This window comes from Haemorhous mexicanus, chromosome Z, assembly GCF_027477595.1.
Source record: "Haemorhous mexicanus isolate bHaeMex1 chromosome Z, bHaeMex1.pri, whole genome shotgun sequence".
Classification (NCBI taxonomy): domain Eukaryota; kingdom Metazoa; phylum Chordata; class Aves; order Passeriformes; family Fringillidae; genus Haemorhous; species Haemorhous mexicanus.
Window position 1 is genome coordinate 43,113,510 of NC_082381.1, and position 20,495 is coordinate 43,134,004.

Below are 20,495 nucleotides of genomic sequence, written 5' to 3' on the forward strand. Positions count from 1 at the left end.
TAAAAATTGATACTAAAAGCTGTGTTTTTTCATGTGACTCAGTTTTATTTAACCAAATTCAGTGTAAAGTGTTGTAGAAAAGTGCTTAGAATTCATAGAAACGAAAAACATCAATTGGGTTTCTATAAGATGTCTTTTATCTCAGTTTGAGATGAATATATGAATATGAAATACAAAATGTCAAGCATTTCCCAAGGTTTTCTTTTTGTTGTAGCTCTGAGTCAGTATAGCAGTGTACCCTGAAAATCCATCTGCTTTCCTAGAAAAGAAGGTCCAGTGGGACACTTCATCATACAGCATTAGAATAACAGCAAGGTTACAACCACTGTCTCGTGTTGCAAGACACACTTACCACAGAATTAATTTTTAAGCCCTGAAAGGCTAAGTCCTTTGAGTAAGGACAGAAGCACTCAAGCAAGGCTTGATTTTTCTTTCTTCCCTTCTTTCCATGCTGTGTCCACAGCTATGAATATTTCCCTTTTTTTTTTTTTTTTTTGCCAATCCATTCACAATCTCATGCAGTAGCACACAGCATAAAATTTCCAACTCATGTAGAAAATGAGGCTGTCTTTTGTTATCTTGTTCAGCTGAAAGCAGGCAGGCTAGACGATGACGGCAGTGATGCAAACATGATGGGTCTGTCAAGCTGGTAGAGCCTGGGTAGTACTTCTCAAGTGACACTGGGATCATCTTTTGAGGGTGATCCTGACAACCATGAGTCCTGGATGGTCCCACTTGGCCCTAGCAGAGCTTTTTCTGATGTTTGATACCTGTATGTTGAAGCTAGAGCTTGCAGGCTTCTTCAAGTGATTACAAAAGTCCAAAGGTTGAAGATCAAATTAAACCCAGCAGAGATAACATCATAGCATGGGCATCAGACTTCTGGCTGTGAAGGGGATTGATTGGGAAACTGCTTTTGGTGTTCTTTGGTGAATAGCAGAGAATGGTGGCTGATAGCCCACACCTTTTCAGATACATGAACTGAGCTGGTTGTGTATGGGTCAAAAAGCATTTATTTTCCTCCTTTTTTTCCAAGAAAAGCACCATATTTCTCATATATCTAATCAAGGCAGAAGTTGCAAGGGAAAATATTTGGTTATCTGGAACAGGCCCAGAGAAAAGTTAACCTTTGTAGGCAGGACACCAGCTTTCTTATCCAGATGGACCAGTGAGAGACCATGGAGAAAAACAGATAAGGTTCATTTCACCTTTTGATGGACAGTTATCTTGTCACATGACAATTTCAACCTACTCAGTAGGTACCACCTGAAGTCTTTTGAGGGGTCCTGAGAGGGTGAAATCTCTGAACTTTTATTGGATTTTATCTTATTCCCCTTTTTGCATGGAGTAGTGGGATTCTTTCAAAGCATCTATTCTCCTCTTTGAGAGAGATCTTTTCTCCGGTTGCCTAAACTTTTTTAATAAACTGTTGCCATGAAAAACTGATATTTAAAAAAGAAGATATGTTCAACATCAGGTAATGATTTTATTTTTCTTTGTCTTATTTTCAGTGATACTTTATTCCTTCTTTGCTTTCTGCAGTTTATTCCTCCTACTCAGTTGATAACTCTTTTCTCTATTATAGATTTTCTTCAGAAATGTGACTGAAATTTGGGGGTGGTGTTTCTAGGACAGAGGTGGCATGAAACTGTACTCAATATTGCAGAAAATGCCTCAAGTAATTTGTGGATGCCTTAACAAAGATAAGAGCACAAGGTGTGTATGGAGAGTATGGCAGTATCGCATGCACTGCACTGTCATTGTAATTAAACTGGTTCAACTGGTCTACCAGAGCCCAGTGTAAATATTAGGCTTTATTGATACCATCAACCCCTCCTTATCTAATGAAAATAAGAGAGTGACCATAGGGAAGCAGACCTGTGGAAGCCTGCATACTATCTGAATGTTCCTGCACAAGGAGAAAGGAAAAAACAGTGATGCTTCCAACAAGAGAGTTTCTTACTGTGCCATTCTCTGAACCCAGCATCAGTCTTTTTTGACCCTGCTGGTACCACCAGAGATGCAGGTCACTGCCCACAAAATCTTTCTCTGTGGGTGAAAGGCATTGGAGATGTGATGGTGAGAGGGGATCTAAGCCTACCTCGGTTTAGCAAGCATGAGGAAATTGCATAAGTGCCTGAATGCTGCTCTGATTTTCTGATGTTGGGGTGTGGTTTAGTGGGAGTGGTGCTCATTTGGGCCACAATATCATCATGGGCACATAAACCAACCCATGCCATGGGGATAGGTGGGGGATAGAGGAAGCTTGTTCAGTGCCAAAGACCTTGAAAGTTGAGGGGTTCATCAGTTTGCGGTGGTTTCCATCTGAGAAGTGCTGGACTTCTGGGGATTTGCTGTCAGCAAACCTCTGTACTGTAAACTAGAGGAAGAGGGAGCATTTTCAGAGATTTCTTTGCTCTTTGCTTTAGGAAGGTTGTTTTAATGTGCACAAACTGAACTTAAAATATTTTGAGGTGTAATTCTAGCAAAATGGAGCAGTTTGCAGATTTGTTTTTGTTCTTTTCGGTTCGTTGCTACAAGTCAAGATATTTTTTGTTTTTTGTAAAGTTGAAACTTTCTCTTTGTTTTGGGAAAGCTGACTTCCTGCCCAGTTGACAACTTGTAGTTCCTCCCACCTCAGCCTTTCAAAAAATCTTGAGAAATGCTCAAAAAGGACATTCAGCCCACTTAATTCTGATGTCTCAGAAACTTTCTCTTCCCTGCTAGCTGGGACAAATCTTATCTGTTTTTTTTTTTTTTTTTTTTTTTTTTTTTTTTTTTTTTTTTTTTTTTTGAGAAAGCAGAGTTATTCTCCAAACTGGACTCGAGAGATTTTCTTAAAAATTCATGTTATTTGTGAAACCAGTTGCAGACAGATGAATGTTGTTTTTTTAGGGGACTCTGTGTGTGTATCTTAGTTCTGTGGTGAGGAAAGGTGTTTCTGTTCCCTTTGAATGATAGCTATTAGAGAACATTAAACAACACCAGGATTAGAGAGCTGGGGTGGGGACCCACAGGAAATGTCTGTAGATGAACTTTTAAATTGTAGAGAAGAAACTCCTGGGTGTGACAGAGCAGCTTGTGGGACACTGGGAGAAGTGTAAGGCACTTGACAGGGAAGGAAAAGTAAGATTCACTTAGTTTCTGTGAGTTAGAATCCTCCCTTGACACGCGGAGTCTGAGGATGTCTCATTTGGCTTGCAACCGGAAAGAGCAAGCAAGTAATCCTCATTTCTGCAGCCAAGAGAAGCAGGCAGGTTCAGCTTTCACCAGCCCTGGGGAAGGGCAAGAAAACTGTGCCAAGACAAAGTGGGTACAGAAACCAGACAGCTCGGGCCAGTTCAGAACCACACCCCTTCCCTGGGTTTCCTGCTGTTGTAGAAGAGGTGGATGAAAGAGAGAGTCTGGACCAGAGATCTTCATCCTCCCATCATCCTGAAGACCTGCCCTGAACATTACTTGGACCATGGCCTTTAACAAACCACGTAATGGCTGGACTGGGCTTCAAGGCAGTTCTGGTCACCACCCTTCTGACAGCCACTCTCCCTGATGGAGTCAGAAAACTGGAACAAAAGTGTCATCCACCCTAGACAGGGACACATTCTGACTCACAGCCCAGGCTGTGGCAAAGGTGGAACTGTGCATGATGTCCTGGCTTGGGAGGTGTATTGGGGTGGGGGAGCTGAAGCAAGAGGAAACAGAGAGATATGGTTTAAAAGCTGGCTGATGTGACTGATTTTGGTTAACACATTCCTTATTTGATGTATTTGTTGTGTCTCCTTTGGAAAGTGAGTTACCTTCCTCCCCACATCCCTTCTATTTCTAATGGAAGTACTTGTCAAAGCTCTAGGTTTTAGCAAGGTACTTCAGTTATACGAGGCAAACATATACTGACAGAGGCTGTAGATAAATAAAACAGTAGAGTGAAAGGCTGAACTGATCTAAACTTGTGAAACTGAAGCTAGGCTGGCTCCTATTGGGTGACAATTTGGATCTATGTGTTCCATCAAGAATGTCAGGCTTATATTTTGGCTTCTTCTACCTCCCTATGCTTTGTTACTTAGTACAGCAGTCACCTCTGATCTCCCACAGCTTTTGGTCTACAAAATAAGGTTTGCAAACTGTGGAACTAAACTGTTGTCAGGAAAAGAGAATCCACTTGACATGTCAGTGCCAGCCACCTTTAGCTTCTCACATAACAGAATCCAGAAACAGCTTGTGTTCAGGCTTGTGGTCTTTCACCACAGAGGTGAAGTTCACCATCTCACCATTCGATCACTTCACTCTAACTGAATGCCATTTTGAGATCTGCTTGGTACAAATAAAAATTGTGTTTGCAAGGATGTTGCCCTGTATACCCTTATACTTAATTTGTCAGAGTGTCGCTCTCGTCTGAGTGGCGGGCATCTCTAGAATATTGCAACCCATTCATTCCCAAGAATATGGAATGATTCTGGGAACCCTTGGTACCATACTCGACGTGTGGAGGGGATATTTTACAGTTAAAGAAGGATATAATGAAAGAAGATAATAGGTCATGAGCAAGGAATGGTGGATTGACAGTGTCAGATATACCTTGTGAGGCCTCCAGCCATAGTCACTTGAAATTCCAGGACTGTGGGCAGCAAGTTGGGCCTTTTGCTCCATGGCCTAGACAGGCTGATACAGTGGCTAGATCCAGCTTGAGGAGATGCAGGCTGTGTCCTTGTGAGGAAGAGGCCAGCCTGAGCAAGGGCACGACTGCAGCCTGGGTGAGAGACAGCACAGCCTGTGCTGTGATGGGAAGTGCAAGCACACACGGCACGGAGCAATGCTGACAGCAAGGCTGCAGTCTCCTAAACTGTGTGTCTGGCTTTCCAGCTTTTCTGCTGATGACCTGCTTGAAACCCCCATTCTCTAAACTAGGGTTAACATTTACCCCATCTTGAAATCCAACGCCCTCTAGCCCATTCCTACTTCATAAGGAGCTCTCTTTCCTTGGAAGGGTTTATTCCTTTCCAATTCACATTCACTTCTCATCAAGCTGTCACAGCCCTTTTATCTTGTAGGGAGGGAAAACAAAGGAGGCTTAGTAAAAGAAGAACAAAGACTGCTTGATTAAAAAAAAAGAAGCCGGGAAAAGATGTAACAAAGTTTCTAAAATGTAACAGATAGAACCTCAGTAATTTGCAATAAGCTATAACAAAACACTTCCGAAAGAAATGGTCTGATGCTTGAATAATTTATTCTATTAGCTGTCTAGAGGCATGTTATTTTAATCTGATGGTAAAAATATTATAGAAAGTGTATGCTTCACAATAAATACTCTGGCCTTATCAGTGTCTGGGGACCGTGGTTTGTGTGCTGATATGCTGCAAAATGGCACCTGCTTAACAAGGACCTGAATTCTCTGAGACTATTCTGGACCTGCGGTGTGTTCCTAACTGGACCCAAGGGTGGATTTCAAGAATTGTTGAGGATGTCCTTCTTGTTGTAGGCTAAGGAACAATTGCAGGTCACCCTTGTGAGCAGTTGGGGAAAAAATTAAATTTTATAGATAAACAGAAAAACACAAACAAACAAAGCAAACAAACAAAATTCTGAAAACTCTCTCTCTCTGTCTCTTTGTCTCTCTCTCTCACTCTACCTATCTATCTTATCTATCTTTTATATGTATATATATATATGTGTGTGTGTGTGTGTGTGTGTGTGTGTGTGTGTGTGTGTGTGTGTGTATGTATTTATATATATGGGATGAGGAATAATATAAGTAAATTAGAAACCCTTCATAAAACCTGTTTATTATGTAACACAATGGAGCAAGGTTATAGAATTAAAGAAGGAAAGCTCGTGCAACTCCTCATGTGGGTGAAGGCTAACTGTCTATAGTATGAAGTAAAGGAATTATATAACCTTGAAAACTGGAAGTCAGTGGGTGATTCTTTAAAGACTCATCAATCAGAGAACCATGCCGTTAATACCGATGAATTTATTACATGGCAAATTGTTTATTTTGTCCTGCAATCTTTTCATGATTTGGATGAAATTGATCAGCCCACAGTAGATCTGTCGGCAGATACTTCTTCCGAGTTGACGCCACCACTTTCGCGTCATGATCTGGCTGTTTTGCAAATGAAGGAGGGAATTAGTGAGGAGGAATCAGAGGGCGATCCCATAAATTTAAAAGACTAATTTACAGCCTACTGTAAAACCACAGCCAACGAAAGCTATGGCTGCAACACCATCTAGTGACACAAAGCTGCTAAAACAGCAATTAAAGCCTCAGCCCTATGACTGATAATGAAGCTTTGCTGTCCACTGAGACAAAACACTTTTTAGATACTTACTGAAAACAAGTGATCGATCAAGGGGATGTTGAACTGCTCACTGCTATGCCTGTAATTTATCACAACAAGCATCCTTGTCATGAACAAATATCTTATGACATGGCTAAGGAGTTAGAAAACTGTAGGAGTGAAAAAGGTCTGCAATCTTCCCATATGATGGGACTTAGAGAATCTATTGCAGAAAGCGATATAATGTTACCTGCTGACTGGAAAGCTTTATTTAAATTGGTTATGACACCAAGACAGTATACAATTGTGTGTGGTCTGAATACCAAGATGGATGTCAAGAACAGGCACTGGCAAATATGAGCACTCATAATGCTGAAATAGCAAGGGATCATCTGGCATGGATGGAACCTCAGGCATCTATAAGGGATCAATTAAGAATGCCCCCAGAAACATTTAACCAAGTGAGGGGGCTGGTTTTGAAAGCTCTGAGAAGAGTGCTGTATGTTAATAAGACTGAGCCTGGCTTTTTCACCACAGGGCAAGGACTCTGAGAGCCTTACATCACCTTTACTGATTGCCAGCAAACAGCCGTGAACAGGCAAGTTGAATTACCAGTCAAAACAGAAGCTTTATTGAAATTCTTAGCCTATGAAAATGCTAATACGGGCTGTCAAAAGGCAATTGGTCCAATCAGAAACAAACCTGATATTACTACAACTGACTTTGTCAAAACCTGTGCACATATTGGTGCCGAGCAATACAGAGCAGATTTGTTGCCAACTGCTTTGGCTCAACAGCTACGAGTGGCTTGGGCAATAATTAAATGCTTTGACTGTGGAGAGGAAAGTTGTGTAAGAAAGCAGTGCCCAAAGAATGAGCAAAGGAAGAAAAAAACCTAGCAGGCCATGCTCCAGATGCAAAAAAAGGCTACCATTGGTATAGCCAATGCTGCTCTAAATTTGACCAAGATGGAAGACCCCTGCCAAATCAGGGAAACTCAAAGAGGGGCTTGGGAACCTGCACCCCTCCACCAAAAGACCCAGCCACAGCTACTACCCACAGCTCAGGCTATATCAGGGGAACCCCAGGCAGTTGCTGGCTTGGACTTAGCAGTTTCCACCAAAATCACAGTAAATGACACATTGGTTCACTTACAACCTTATACCTACAGGTTTGAATGGACCCCTTCCTTTTAAATGTCATGCACTCTTATTTGGGAGATCATCATCATCTGAAAGTGGGATTTTTATTTTACCAGCAATCAACGACTCTGATTCTAGTGGTGAAATTAAATCATGGCTTGGACTCCTAACCCACCTTGTACTATTCCAGCAGGATTGTGCATTGCTCAACTCATCCCACTTCCTATATTGCCAGATATAGAATCGATACCATCTGTTAATGATGACAGGGGCACTGGAGGTTATGGGAGCACAGGCACTCCTTGCATTTACTAGTCTAAACTTATCTCAGTGCAACAATTTTTTCGAACCTGTGCTGTAGATGGCAAGAGTTCTACAGGACTAATAGATACCAGAGCTGATAAAACCATCATCAATGAATGTGAATGGCCACCTACCTGGCCCTTGTCAACACCATCAGCAATCATCACAGGCATCGAAGGTCAGCAGATGCCACAGCAGTCAGCTAAGGAACTCATGGTATATGGGCCAGAAGGGAAACAAGCACAGCTCAAACCACATGTACTTTCTGCTACGCCACACTGTGGGTAAGAGATCTATTATCACAGTGGGAACTGACACTGACAACAGATTTTTAAAAGGAGCCTCTGATGTGCAGCCAAGAGTTAAACTCACACGGAACACTAACACCCCTCTGTGGGTGGATCAATGGCCCCTCAGAGGGGAACGGCTGCAACAAGCACAAAAACTGGTCAAAGAATGATTGGATCTGGCAAATATAGTTCCTTCTACAGGCCTGTGGAGCACGCTAATATTTGTGATTCCAAAAAAGACAGGCAAATGGAGACTTTTACAAGGTAGGTCTATCGGTGCACTAATAGCCCTGATGGGCGCTCAGCAACCCAGAATTCCTAATCCAGCAATGATCCCTGAAACATGGGAATTGCTAATCATTGCCTTAAAAGATTGTTTTCTCACAATTGCATTACACACTGATACTGCTCCTTGTTTACTTTTTCATTACCATCCTTGAAAAGCAGTGAACCTATGCGAAGGTATCAGTGGATTGTGTTACCACAAGGAATGAAAAACAGTCCTAAAATATGTCAATTTGTGGTAGTGAGTGCTTTACAACCAGTGTGACAGCTCTTTTCAAAGGTTTTGCTGTATCATGGTATGGATGATACACTGCTAGCAGCAGATCACTCTGTAGTAGTACTGCAGAATTGATTTGCCCCTTTGTATTTTTCTCTTGATAAATTTGGTCTTTGTATTGCAGCAGACAAGGTTCAAACTTCCCACCATGGAAATCCCTAGGGTTTCTGTTATTTGAATGGAAAATTTTTCCTCAGCCCATTGTGCTGTGGATCTTTATCAAAACACTAAATTATTTGGAACTACTGTTAGGAAAATTATTAGGAACTATTAGTTGGCTCAGACCTACCCTTGGTATCTCCACTGAGGAGCTGTCACCCTTGTTTAATTTACTTAAGGGAGGCACAGATTTAATATCTCTTCTCCTTGCAAGCTGCATGCAGAAGCCCATGAAGCATTGCAACTCTGAATAAAATTCAGACCTCTTTTGTATCTAGACGACAAGCAGAGTTACCACTCAGGCTTTTTCTTATCTCGGCTGAATTCCAGCTATATGCACTAACAGCACAGTGGTGTATACACAACAATTGTGAATAATAGAGTGGGTATTTTTACCTCACACCTTTTCAAGAACAGTAAGTACATTGCTTGACATGATTGTTAGACTTGTTTGCACAGGATGAAAATGATGCTAGACCCCTAGAAGGGAAGACCTTTTTCACATTCACGTTCCTTTGCCTGTAAAAGTTTTTCAGGATATGTCCCTAAATAATTTTTTACCTAAAAATAAACTTCTGCAATCTTTAAAATATCTTTCTTTACAGTCACGTTTTTTAACATTGTCACAGCCCCTGTCTGATGTAAAAACAGTTTTCATCAATGGCTCTGAGAAAACCCAGGAAGCAGTTGTTGACTGGAAATATTCGGTGGGGAATTGGGAAAATTCTGTGATTTTTCAGCCAGGATCAACACAACTGGCCAAATTAGCAAATGCTGTGGAGGCTTTCAGATTGTTCAAAAATGAGCCCTTCCACTTAATATCAAACTCCTTGTATGTAGATGATATTTTTAACCAAATAGAACATTCCTTTCTAAAAGAAGTACACAACATAAATGCTTTCATATTGTTATCTACTTTGATTTTGTTTGATGCAGATCTCACTGTTTTTATGTTATGCATCTCAGCTCTCACTTGTTGTTGCCTGGACCTCTGGTGAAAGGCAGTGCAGCTGCTGACACTCTGATGATGATGGCAACAGTTCCAAATCAAATTACACAAGCAAAGTTGTCACATGACTTTTATCACCAGAATGCAAAAACTTTTAAGTAAACAATTTTGTCCTACTTTTTTTCAAGCTAAACAAATAGTTCATTCTTGCCCTGATTGTTTAGCTTAACACCTTTACCTACTACAATAAGTACAAATCCAAAAAAATTAGGTGCCAATGAAATTTGACAGATGGATGTTACACACATTTCCTCTTTTAGCACCTTAAAATATGTGCATGTATCAGTTGGCACATATTCCAAATTTTTGTTGCCTCATAAAGAAAAAAGGCAAGAGCCGTCATTAGCACATATTGCAAACTATTGCTACTTTAAAAGTCCTTAAAGTAGTGAAAACTGATAATGATGCAGCATATGTTTCACAACCAATGAAAACCTTTTTTCATTGTTGGGGTCTATGTCACTTAACTGGTATACTTCATTCCTCAACAGGTCAAGCTGTTGTAGAATGAGCACATGTCCTTTTAAAGAATATGTTTCTTAAAGAAAAAAGGGGGGAATCCCCTTGGTATAACACCTCAGGAACAACTGGACAAAAGCAACATTTGTTTTAAATTTCGTAAATATTTACAGATTTTATAAAAAAACAGCAAGTGAAAAAGCGTTTTCCCATGATGTTTTAGTGTCATGTTGGAGGACTAATGGAACAAATTATACAACCAAACAGTTCCACATTATTGTACAACTCCAGGTAAGTGTAGATCATTGTGGTATTTGGGATCACAGCAGTCTAATGCTGACCAGTCTGTGGGATGGTATATGGGCAATACTGTTGGAGGCATGAGAAAAGCAAGTAACTTCCCTGCTCTCTCCCTGCGGCCTCAAGAGCTGGATATACTAGGCTCTACAAAAGCTCCTTTATGTTTTTATCTCAATTACGCTAGCAGTCCAAACACAGACTCCACAGGAGTCAATACAAGTGTCACTGGCATTTACCATAATGCCTCTACCTGGTGTTGTCTTACTGCTCCCTCACATGTCATCACAAAAATCAATGCAATAAATCTGCCAGATAACATGTTTCTATTATGTGGTGACAGAGCATGGAAAGGCATTCCAGGAAAAGCAGTGGGAGGTGCATGTGCTTTCAACCATTTAACCATGTTTCACCCCAGTCTTGGAACTCTAACTAATTGGACACTATGACATAGGTGAAATAAACGTGATGCTGAGTCATTTAGCCCTGACTGTACTCTGAGGCCAAATTCTGGAATTCTACAAAATTAATTTTTAGTTCTTTAGTTGCCTCTGTTGGAACTTGTGGCATGCCTTGAACACAATCAGTAAACTAGGTTGTTGGCTTCAAAGGAGAGTAACGCTACTAGTAATGCTTTAGCGGGATTGTTAACAGGTGTTGATTCTGTATGTCCTGAAACCCTGGAAAGCAGAGAAGCAATAAACTTGTTATTGTTAGCCCAAGGACATAGATGTGAAGACTTTGAGGCAATATGCTCTGTGAACTCGAGTGACCATTCTGAATCCATTCACAAAAGTATCCAGAAATTGATGGAACTGTCTGGAGAACAGCAGAAAAACCAGGGATGGGATCCTTTTGGCTTGTTATCTTGGCTGGGAAGTATCAATTTTGGACCTTAGGTTAAAAGTGTAGTTGCCATAGCAATAATGGGACCTGTAGCTCTTTTGGTGATCATGCTGTGTTTGTCAAGTCTCTTTCCTTATATTCAATGGCTTATGAATCAAAATGCAAAGCAAGTAATGCTAATGCGTACACACACTGTAATGGATTTACAAGGGTTAATAAATAAAAAAGGGGGCTATAGGGTGAAGAAACAAAGGGGGCTTAGTAATAGAAGAGAAAGACTGCTTGGTTAAATAAAAGAAGCTTATTCCACTATAACAAAATGCTTGTTTTGAAAGAAATGGTCTGATGCTTGAATCATTTATTCTATTGGCTGTCTAGAGGCATGTTATTTTAATCTGATGGTAAAAATATTATAAAAAGTGGATGCTTTTCTAATAAATGTTTCTGGCTTTATCACTGTGTGGGGACTGTGTTTTGCACGCCAATATGCCCCAGTATCTGCTTTCAGCAGGTGCAAAAGTCCCTGAACTCCCTGTTTCTTGTTCTCTTTGACAGTGACAACATGAACACATCAGAATTTCCAGACTGGAATTACCGATTCTGGTTTCTGTGCAGGCAATCATCTCTGGCAGAGTTGCAGTGATCCCCGGTGGCTGTTAAATAAATTCAGAAAACACTTCCCAGGTGAATTCCACCTCAATCTGCCTGCCTTCCTGCCCTTGGTGCATTTGCAGGTCCATTAAATATAGGATGCAGTAACATGACACTCACAAGCTCTGCAAACAAACTCCTTCAGCTCCTTGTCACCTCTCTCAGCTATTGAAGAAAAACTGTGAGAAACAAATTTCTTTGGTCACCTGGGAACTGTGGAATCAAGTGCCTGCTGTAGGCTATATGAGAACAAAACACCTCTGGAAGATGAAAGGTCAGATCTGAGTAACACGGTGTGTAGAAAGGAAGTGACTCCTCTAAACAAGCTGTGCACAGTTTATAACCCCCAGCAAGAAGCAAAAGAACTGGTGGCAATTTGTAGCAATGTACCACAGAGCTGCCCAGAACATTTTGGCAAACCTTGAGGAGTTACATTATGCTGTATACAGGCCAATTTATCCTTCCATTAGCAGGCAAGTAGATAAAAACAAACTGTCTGATCATTAGTAGATTCTGTCCCTTTTCCTTTTCACTTTGAGAAAACTGTTATGTTCACGTAGGAGAACACCTTTCTACAAAATTACAATCTAAGCTGGCAGATTTTGTGCACTTTCTCTAGTCTACAACTGTTCAAGGAACTGTTGTGCTGTCACACATCACTTCCACTCTGACACCTCTGCCTAAGCAATGTCAGTTGAAGCAGGTTTTCCAGGACTGTGTCCAGTGAGATTTTGAAGAGTTTCAGGGCCTGAGATTCCAAAGTTTTCTGGACAACCTGTCCTAGTGGTTGAGCCACCTCACAGCTGAAAGTTATGCTCTTATGTGCAGCAGAATGTAATGTGTTTTAAATTGTGTCCATTGTCTTTTGTCCTGCCAGCATCACTGAATAGAGCTTTGCTCTGTCATCTCTCATGAGATATTTATTCACATTGATACGATCCTCAAACCTTCTCTTCTCCAGGCTGAACAGTCCCAGCTTGTTCAGACTTCCCTCACATGACACATGACCCAGTTCCTGAATTGCCTTAGTGGACTTCTTTGGACTCTTTCTGGTATGTCCATGTCATCCTTGTACTGTGTAGCCCAGAGGAGGATATAGTACTTTAGGTGAGGCATCACCAGTGCTAAGTAGGAGTGGAAGAATCAGCTCCTTCCACATGCTCAGGTGCCCAGGGTTGCTCCATGTCTGATACAGAACCTCATGTTTCCCTCTTTTGAGCTTCATGAGGTTTTTGCTGTCCCATTTCTCCAGTCTCTCTAAGTCCCTCTGAATGGCAGCAAAGCCATCTGATGTATTAGCTACTTCTCATACTTTTGTCTGCTCTGCAAACTTCATGCAGGTGCAGTCTACCTAATTGTTTAGAGCAGTAATGAAATTAATGAACAGTATTTGCCCAGCAATTTTACACCCCCACAGGATACACAACTGGTGAGCAGCATCCAGATAGCCTTTGTCCACATCCCTCTGGGCTAGCTCTTTGACCAGAGTTTTATCTTCTTCAGTACCCACTTATTTAACCTGGTTGGTATTTTTTCTAGTTTTTCTTTTGGAATGTTGTGGGAGACTGTGTCAGAAGCCAGCCTAGAACACGATAAACAATATTTACTGTGCTGCCCCCATCCATCCCTCATCCAACTTGCTAGAGAAGCCTATCAAATTAGTTAACAATGACTTCCACTTTGTAAGTCAGTTCTAAGTAAACTTGCTAGTCTGCTTCGTAAGTCAGACTACTCCTAATTACCTTTTCACCCTTCATGTGTCTAGAGATGGTTTCCATCACCTTCCACGGACTGAGGAGAACTGATCTGGCCTGGGCTTTTCTGACTCATTCTTCCCTCCTCTCCTTCTCTCTTCTTCACTTCTTGAAGATAGGATTGACATTTTTTCCCTGCCAATCTTCAGAAACTATCCTATCTGCCCTCCAGAGACAACAAAGAGTGGTCTTTCGATATCTCCAGCTTCCCTCAGCATTTGTGGGTGCAAGCTGTCAGGTCTCACTGACTACTGCACATGCAGTTTGTCTGTTTCCTAGAGTCTTCCCTGCTCAAATTTTATTTCTGGAATCAGAAATCTGAGGATTCCTGAATGCTGTTTTTACCAGTAAAGACTGAGGTAAGAGAGGCTTTGTGTACCTTTCCATTTTTCTTTTGTACCATGATCTCTGCTCCATCTAGTGGCAAGCCCACATTTTCTTTGTCTTTCTTTCATTTCTGTACTTGCATAAACCCATCATACTGCCCCTCACATTCTTGATCAAATTCAACTCCAGACAGTCTTTGGCTTTTCTACTCCCACCCCTGCATGATCATGTTGCATATGTATCTTCTTTGGTCACAGTTCCTCTTGTTCCTAGTCATCCTCAGAGAGGAGTTTCTCACTGCTTGAGAGGAAGCTAAAATGAATACTTTTAGCACTGTTGAAGCTGGTGGTATACTGACACCCCAGCTGCTGAAACCCGCTGTCTAAAAATATTTTGTTCATGACCCCCAGGCTGTTTCCTGCCTCACATGTAAATGGTCTTTAGGGGCGAGATAACATTTTCTTCTGGTTTTATATTACAAGGAACAAGAAATAGTTTATCACTTATTGGTGCACAGAAACAACAGGCAAACTTGTTTCTTTGTTCTTGTTTTCACTTAAGTGAAAAATAGGGAAAAATACATTTTTTCATCTGTATTTCTACATAGAGCCACAGAGTCATCAGAGAGATCTTAAGCACAATAAATGCTCATCTTCAGTCTGTGCCCAGTTTTGGGCTCCTCAGTACAAGAGAGACATGAAACTCCTGGAGTGGGTCCAGCTGAGGGCAACAAAGTTGATTAAGGGACTGGAGCATCTCTCTTATGATGGAAAGGCTGAGGGAGCTGGGCCTTTTCAGCCTCCAGAAAAGATGACTGAGAGAGGATCTCTTCAATGTCTATAAGTATCTGAAGGGAGGGTGACATGAGGGTGGAGTCAGGCTCTTCTGAGAGATGCCAAGCAATAGGACAAGAGGCAACAGGCAGAAACTGATGCACAGGAAGTTCCTCTGGAATATGAGGAAGGAGTTCCTTCCTGTGCAGGTGAACATGCATTGAACTAGGCTTCCCAGAGGGGTTGGGGAGTCTCCCTCACTGGAAACATTCAAGAACTGTTTGGAATGAATCCTGTGCAATGTCCTCTAGGATGACCCTGCTTGAACCTTGAGCAGGGAGGTTGGACCAGATGACTCACTGCGGTCCCTTCCATCCTTACCTGTTCTTTGTGAATACTGAAAGGAGGAAGAGAAAGGGCTGAGATGCTGGGATGTACTTTTGGCCAAAGGCCTTCCTGGAAGCAATTCTCAAACAGTCCTCCCAGGCTCCTTTAACCTCCAGGGCAACTTCCTTCGGGATTCTTCCAAGCAGGTCTCCGAACAGTTCAAATTCTGTTTTTCTGTTGTCCAGGATTGTGATTCTGCTCTTTATCTTGTTCATTCCTCTTAGGACCTTGTATGCTGCAGCCTAAAAATGCCCTCAGACTCCTTACCTGTAACTTGTTTAGCCTTGTTTGGAAGTTTAAGGTTGAACAGGACATTTTTTCACCATCAGGTCATTGGCCACATGCATCCGAAGTTGCCTTCAGCACATGTATATATTGTGGTTTCTTACCACCAACTGTGCTGCTGTTTAAGCACACATCAAGGAGGTTAAAGTCATGCATCAAGAATCTTTGATGGTGAAGCTTTCCCGAGCTGCCTAAATAAGGTCACATCTGATCAAGTGATAGCAGACACCTACTACAGTATCACACTTGCTGATTTCACAGAATCATGGAATATTCTAAGCTGGAAGGAACCCACAAGAATCACCAAGTCCAGCTCTTTAGTGACAGGCCCATACAGAGACCAAACCCACAACCTTGGCATTATTAACACCATGCTATGTTCACAGACTTCTAATCCCCCTTGCATCATGCTTCATGCATTAGTGTAAAAGCATTTATGATATGCTGCAAGTCATACTGCTTTTACAGTGGAAATGCCAGAGAGCTCCCCTGTCATGCTGTCCCCCATTTGTCAGCCCCTTGTACCCCTTCTTCTGTTCAGGCTAACCCTCCTAGCCCCAGCAGCTTTAAAGCACCCCTCTCTAGGCTGGCAAGTCTATTTACAAAGACAGCTCTTGATCCTTGCCTCAAAGGTCTGTAGTCTCTCCTGACATGCTTCAGGTTAGTCACCCTGGCAGATAAAAATATTTCTCAAATATATGGTTTTTCAGACTAAAATAGTTAAAAAAATTATCATAAGATTATATTTTGACAAAAACCCCAGACCACAACCAAATTCCTCAATATCTCTCTTTACTAAGAAAAAAAAAGAAGAAAAATCCCAAGCCTGAAAAGCCATCACTATTACTAGGCTAGATGGGCAGAACATGCCTTTAACTGTAATTATCTATAAGCTGTTCAAAGAATTTGGCAAACAGAAAAAGAAAATAAATTTCATCCGCTATAATATTTACTCTGAATTATTGGCTATGCTCCATAGAGGGAGCTGATATTCCTTCTAACGCTCTTTGATGACAGTCATTTCTCCCTGCCAGAACTGTATTTTCCAGATATGAGTAACTATTTATAGTGTAAAATCTATATAATAAAGTAAACTCATTCCCTCACCCCACTCTAGTTTATTAATTGTCTGTGAAGTGATAATGAAAACCTCATTATTTTGGCATGTGCTCCTGAATTTTCTGTACCTAATCTTGATTCACTGTAGATATTCACAGCCCTCTTTGATCAGTCCTGAAGGCCCAGTAGGAATATTGAGTTTTTTCTCGGGTGACTGAAATAGTGAATAGAGTTTATGAGAATTTCAGATGATATGCATGCTTGATCTCTGAAAAGAAAGAGATCTAAAAGTAGATCATTACATATAGGAGTAAAAATAAATCTCCACAAATGGAGTTTGAAGGCTGATCAGGAGTATTTGTAGAAAAATATGTTGAACTTTAATAGGTTTACACAAAACATGTAGTAGAAAATTGCTGAAATATAGAGAAATAATTAGATCAATAAATTAGCTCAGGCATTTGTGAAGGAATGTGGGCAAATTACAGAGATGATATTACTTGATAAAAAGGGAACATCAAAGTATCTGCTGTGATGTATTAATTTTCTGTCTCACCCTCTCTCCAGCCTGGATCTCTGTCTGCTGTCTGCCTTTCTCTTCCTCTACAGCCTGTCTCTCTATCTTCACTTTCCCCCTCTTCCTAACCTGTGTTTCTATCTTCTTCTGTCAGCCTATCACAGACTCTTTGGCCCCTCATCTTTCCATTCTCTTTCTTCTCTTACCAGCACCCCTTGCCCCTCTCTGTCTCTCCCTTTCTTGTCTCAGTTGTGTTCCATCTCCTGAAATGACTGTTGTAATGTGAAGAAGAACTTAGGAAGAGAAGATCCCAAAACCCTTCCCTTTTCTGCAGTATTGTGGTCTAACTAAAGATATTTTTCTTCTCCTCATGTATTCTGCCTGTCTAAGTGCAGTGTAATGAAACCACTACTCACAGATATTTTAAACCTATAGGGAAGTCAGAAACAACTATTTCAGTCAAACTACCAGCATTAAAGAGGAAATTCCTAGCAAGCAAGGGATACTCAGGAGCACAATGCTACCGCTGAATTAAATTGTTTCATGAAAACTGCCATGACAAAATGGACTTTGAGAAGAAAAAGATCTCTTTCTTTAGTATAGACTGTCTGATAAAGCAAAAAAGCAGTGTGTTGAAACTTGTTTACCCTTAAACAAATAAGTTTAAGGGTAAATTTATTTGTAGGTGCTAAGGGTGCATGGAACAGCTGCATGGAGTTTACATGAATGAAGAGTCAAAATTTATGAAGTCCAAGAAAGAGTTTATCAAAGCCTTTGTTGTATGATCCCTTGCTGTTATTTTACATGTGAAGGTAGAGTTTAAATAAGCTGAACACAGCAGATTGGGAATCTTGGTGATGATCTAAGTAATTGTTCAGAGGATATTCACTGACTTTGTGATAGCTTTGTTCAGATTTGTGCTTCCTCACACAGCTTTGAGTTCAGAGTTTTCTGAAATTGGCACTTGAATTTGTGGAAGTGAATTGATGTTCTAAAATCTAGCTATTGTAGACACTCTAATTCTGTCTTTTTACCCTGTCTTTTTTGTACAGACTTTTCTTGTTTGGGATAAAACATTGAGATGCTGGCTGCGATTTCACAAACACATTAAACTGATATAGACTGGGACTCAAAGCTAAAGTGGTTGTCCAAGATATTAACCCAGGCCAGCCTCCCGATTCTAATTTTCCCTGTGTTTGAAAGCATGCTTTTTGCTGATTGAACAAAGGAGTCAGTTTTTATGATGGTAGTGGAAAGTAAGAAATAAATGGGTGGTTTCTTTTAAGACCAAATTTTGACACATGACCTCATGATCAGATTTAATTCTAGACACAGATAATTTTGGTTGTGATGTAGGCCTTGAACCAAGATACTCTGTTGTCTCTGCAATGCCTTGTGGCTGTTAATTTGTCAGTTCTTAGATACTGTGATCAGGGCTAAGCAAATGGTGAAAGATGACATAAGGCTCGTTTCCCTTCCACAGAATTAGAAAAGAATTCAGTAGAAAGTTTTCCCATGATAGCTGGGTTGATTTTGATGATCTGTGAAATGCCCTTATGTGTCTAGTTTCTGTAGCCTCGAAAGGTACACCTGCAGAGATCTGGCCTCATATAAGGTCCCTCAGGGATCCATCCTGAAAGCAGCGTTATTTAATATCTTCACTAATGGCACAGACCAAGGAATCTAGTACATCCTCAGCAAATTTGCAGGCAGCACCAAGCAGAATGATGCTGTTGAAAATCCTAAAGGATAGAATGCCATCTGGAGGGATCTGGACAAGGTTGAGAAGTGGGCCCATGTGGTTTAGGACAGGCAGGTCCTGCTTGGCCAACCTGGTCTCCTTCTATGACAGAATGACCACTTAGTGGATGAGGGAAAGGCTGTGTATGCTCTCTGTGTGGAATTCAGTAGAGCCTTTGACACTGTCTCCCCCAGCATTCTCCCAGAGAAACTGTCTTCATGGCTTGGATGGGTGCCCTCTTCCCTGGGTGAAACACTGGCTGGAAGTCCAGGCCCAGAGAGTGGCAGTGGATGGAACTAAATCCTGCTGGGGGCTGGCCACTGCTGGTGTTCCCCAGGGCTCAGTAGTGGGGTCAGTCCTGTCTAATATCTTACTGAAGGTCTGGATGAGGGATTGAGTGCCCCTCAATCAGTTTGCAGGTGACACCAAGGAGTGTGGGAGCGTTGCTCTGCCAGAGGGCAGGAAGGCTCTGCAGAGGGGTCTGGACAGGCTGGATCTCTGGGCCAAGACCAGTGGTATGGAGTTCAATGGGGTGAATTGCCAGGTCCTGAACATGAGCCAGCAGTGTGCCCCGGGGGCCAACAAGGCCAGTGGCATCCTGTCCTGTATCAGCAACAGTGTGGCCAGCAGGACCAGGACTGGCTGTCCCCCTATACCCAGCACTGGTGAGGCCACACCTCAAGTCAGGGTCCAGTTCTGGGCCCTGAGCTTTGAGAAGGACATTGAAGGGCTGGAGTATGTCCAGAGAAGGGCAACAAAGATGATAAAGAAGTTAGGGAGCATGTTTCATGAGGAGTAGCTGAGGGACCTGAGAGTGCTTAGCCTGGAGGAGGCTGAGGGGGGATTTTACTGCTCTCTACAGCTATCTGAAAAGATGTTGCAGCAAGGGTGTCAGTCTCTTCTGCCGAGTCTCAAGTGAAAGGACAAGAGGAAATGGTCTTAAGTTGCACCAGAGGAGGTTCAGATTTTTTTTTTCATGGAAAAGATGGTTAGGTGTTGGAATAGATTGCCCAGGGAGGTAGTGGTACTACTTTCTCTGTGAGTGTTCAAGTGGCATCTGGATCTGGCACTTCTAGCATCTGAATATGGCTTGGGATGGTAATGGTAGTGCAAGGTTGATGATTGGACAGATAATCTTGAAGATTTCTTCCAAGCTTTGTGATTCTGTGATTCTGTAGTACTGGTCACTGTGTAACTCCTACTGAACTGGAAGTTCTTTTCTGCAGTGGTGGTCTTGTGATATCTGACTGAGGCTGGCTCCTGGCAGGCTTGTGTCCCCACTGCTTCTTCACCAGGCACTAGCGAGAGCAAAATGGTGGGCATGGCAAATCACTTCCCAAATAATTGTAATCCTGATGCCAGTTTGTGACTTTGCTATTGGTAAAACAGTCAGTGCTCTGACCAGGGCTCAAAGCAGTATGGAAACTGTGTGGTGATCTCATTTCCTTCCATCCGACTCTTGCTGCTGTGAGATACTTGTTTGTGGGAGGGTGATTCCCTTAGCTTCCTCTTTGCAACAGGGTAGGTTTATTTCCCCCTTCCTGTGAGGAGCCTGAATAATCTCTCTGGATGATTGCATCTTGACAAGTCAAGTGCCAAGACAACTTAAGCATGAATGTTTCAGTTTGGGGATATTTTGGGAAACAGCTGCTCCCACGC

The 20,495-nt window shown here is 41.7% G+C and overlaps 1 protein-coding gene across 2 annotated transcripts in view; it reads left to right on the forward strand.

Annotated features, from left to right (window-relative positions):
• The first annotated feature begins 1,133 nt into the window (after nucleotides 1-1,133).
• Nucleotides 1,134-20,495, forward strand: part of CPLX1 (complexin 1) — a 247,859-nt gene continuing 228,497 nt past the window's right edge. Inside the window, exon 1 of one of the 2 annotated variants that reach the window (XM_059836792.1) lies at nucleotides 1,134-1,477. The gene's annotated coding sequence lies outside the window, so the exon portion shown is untranslated. The remainder of the gene's footprint in view (nucleotides 1,478-20,495) is intronic. The other variant, XM_059836794.1, reaches the window with a different exon arrangement.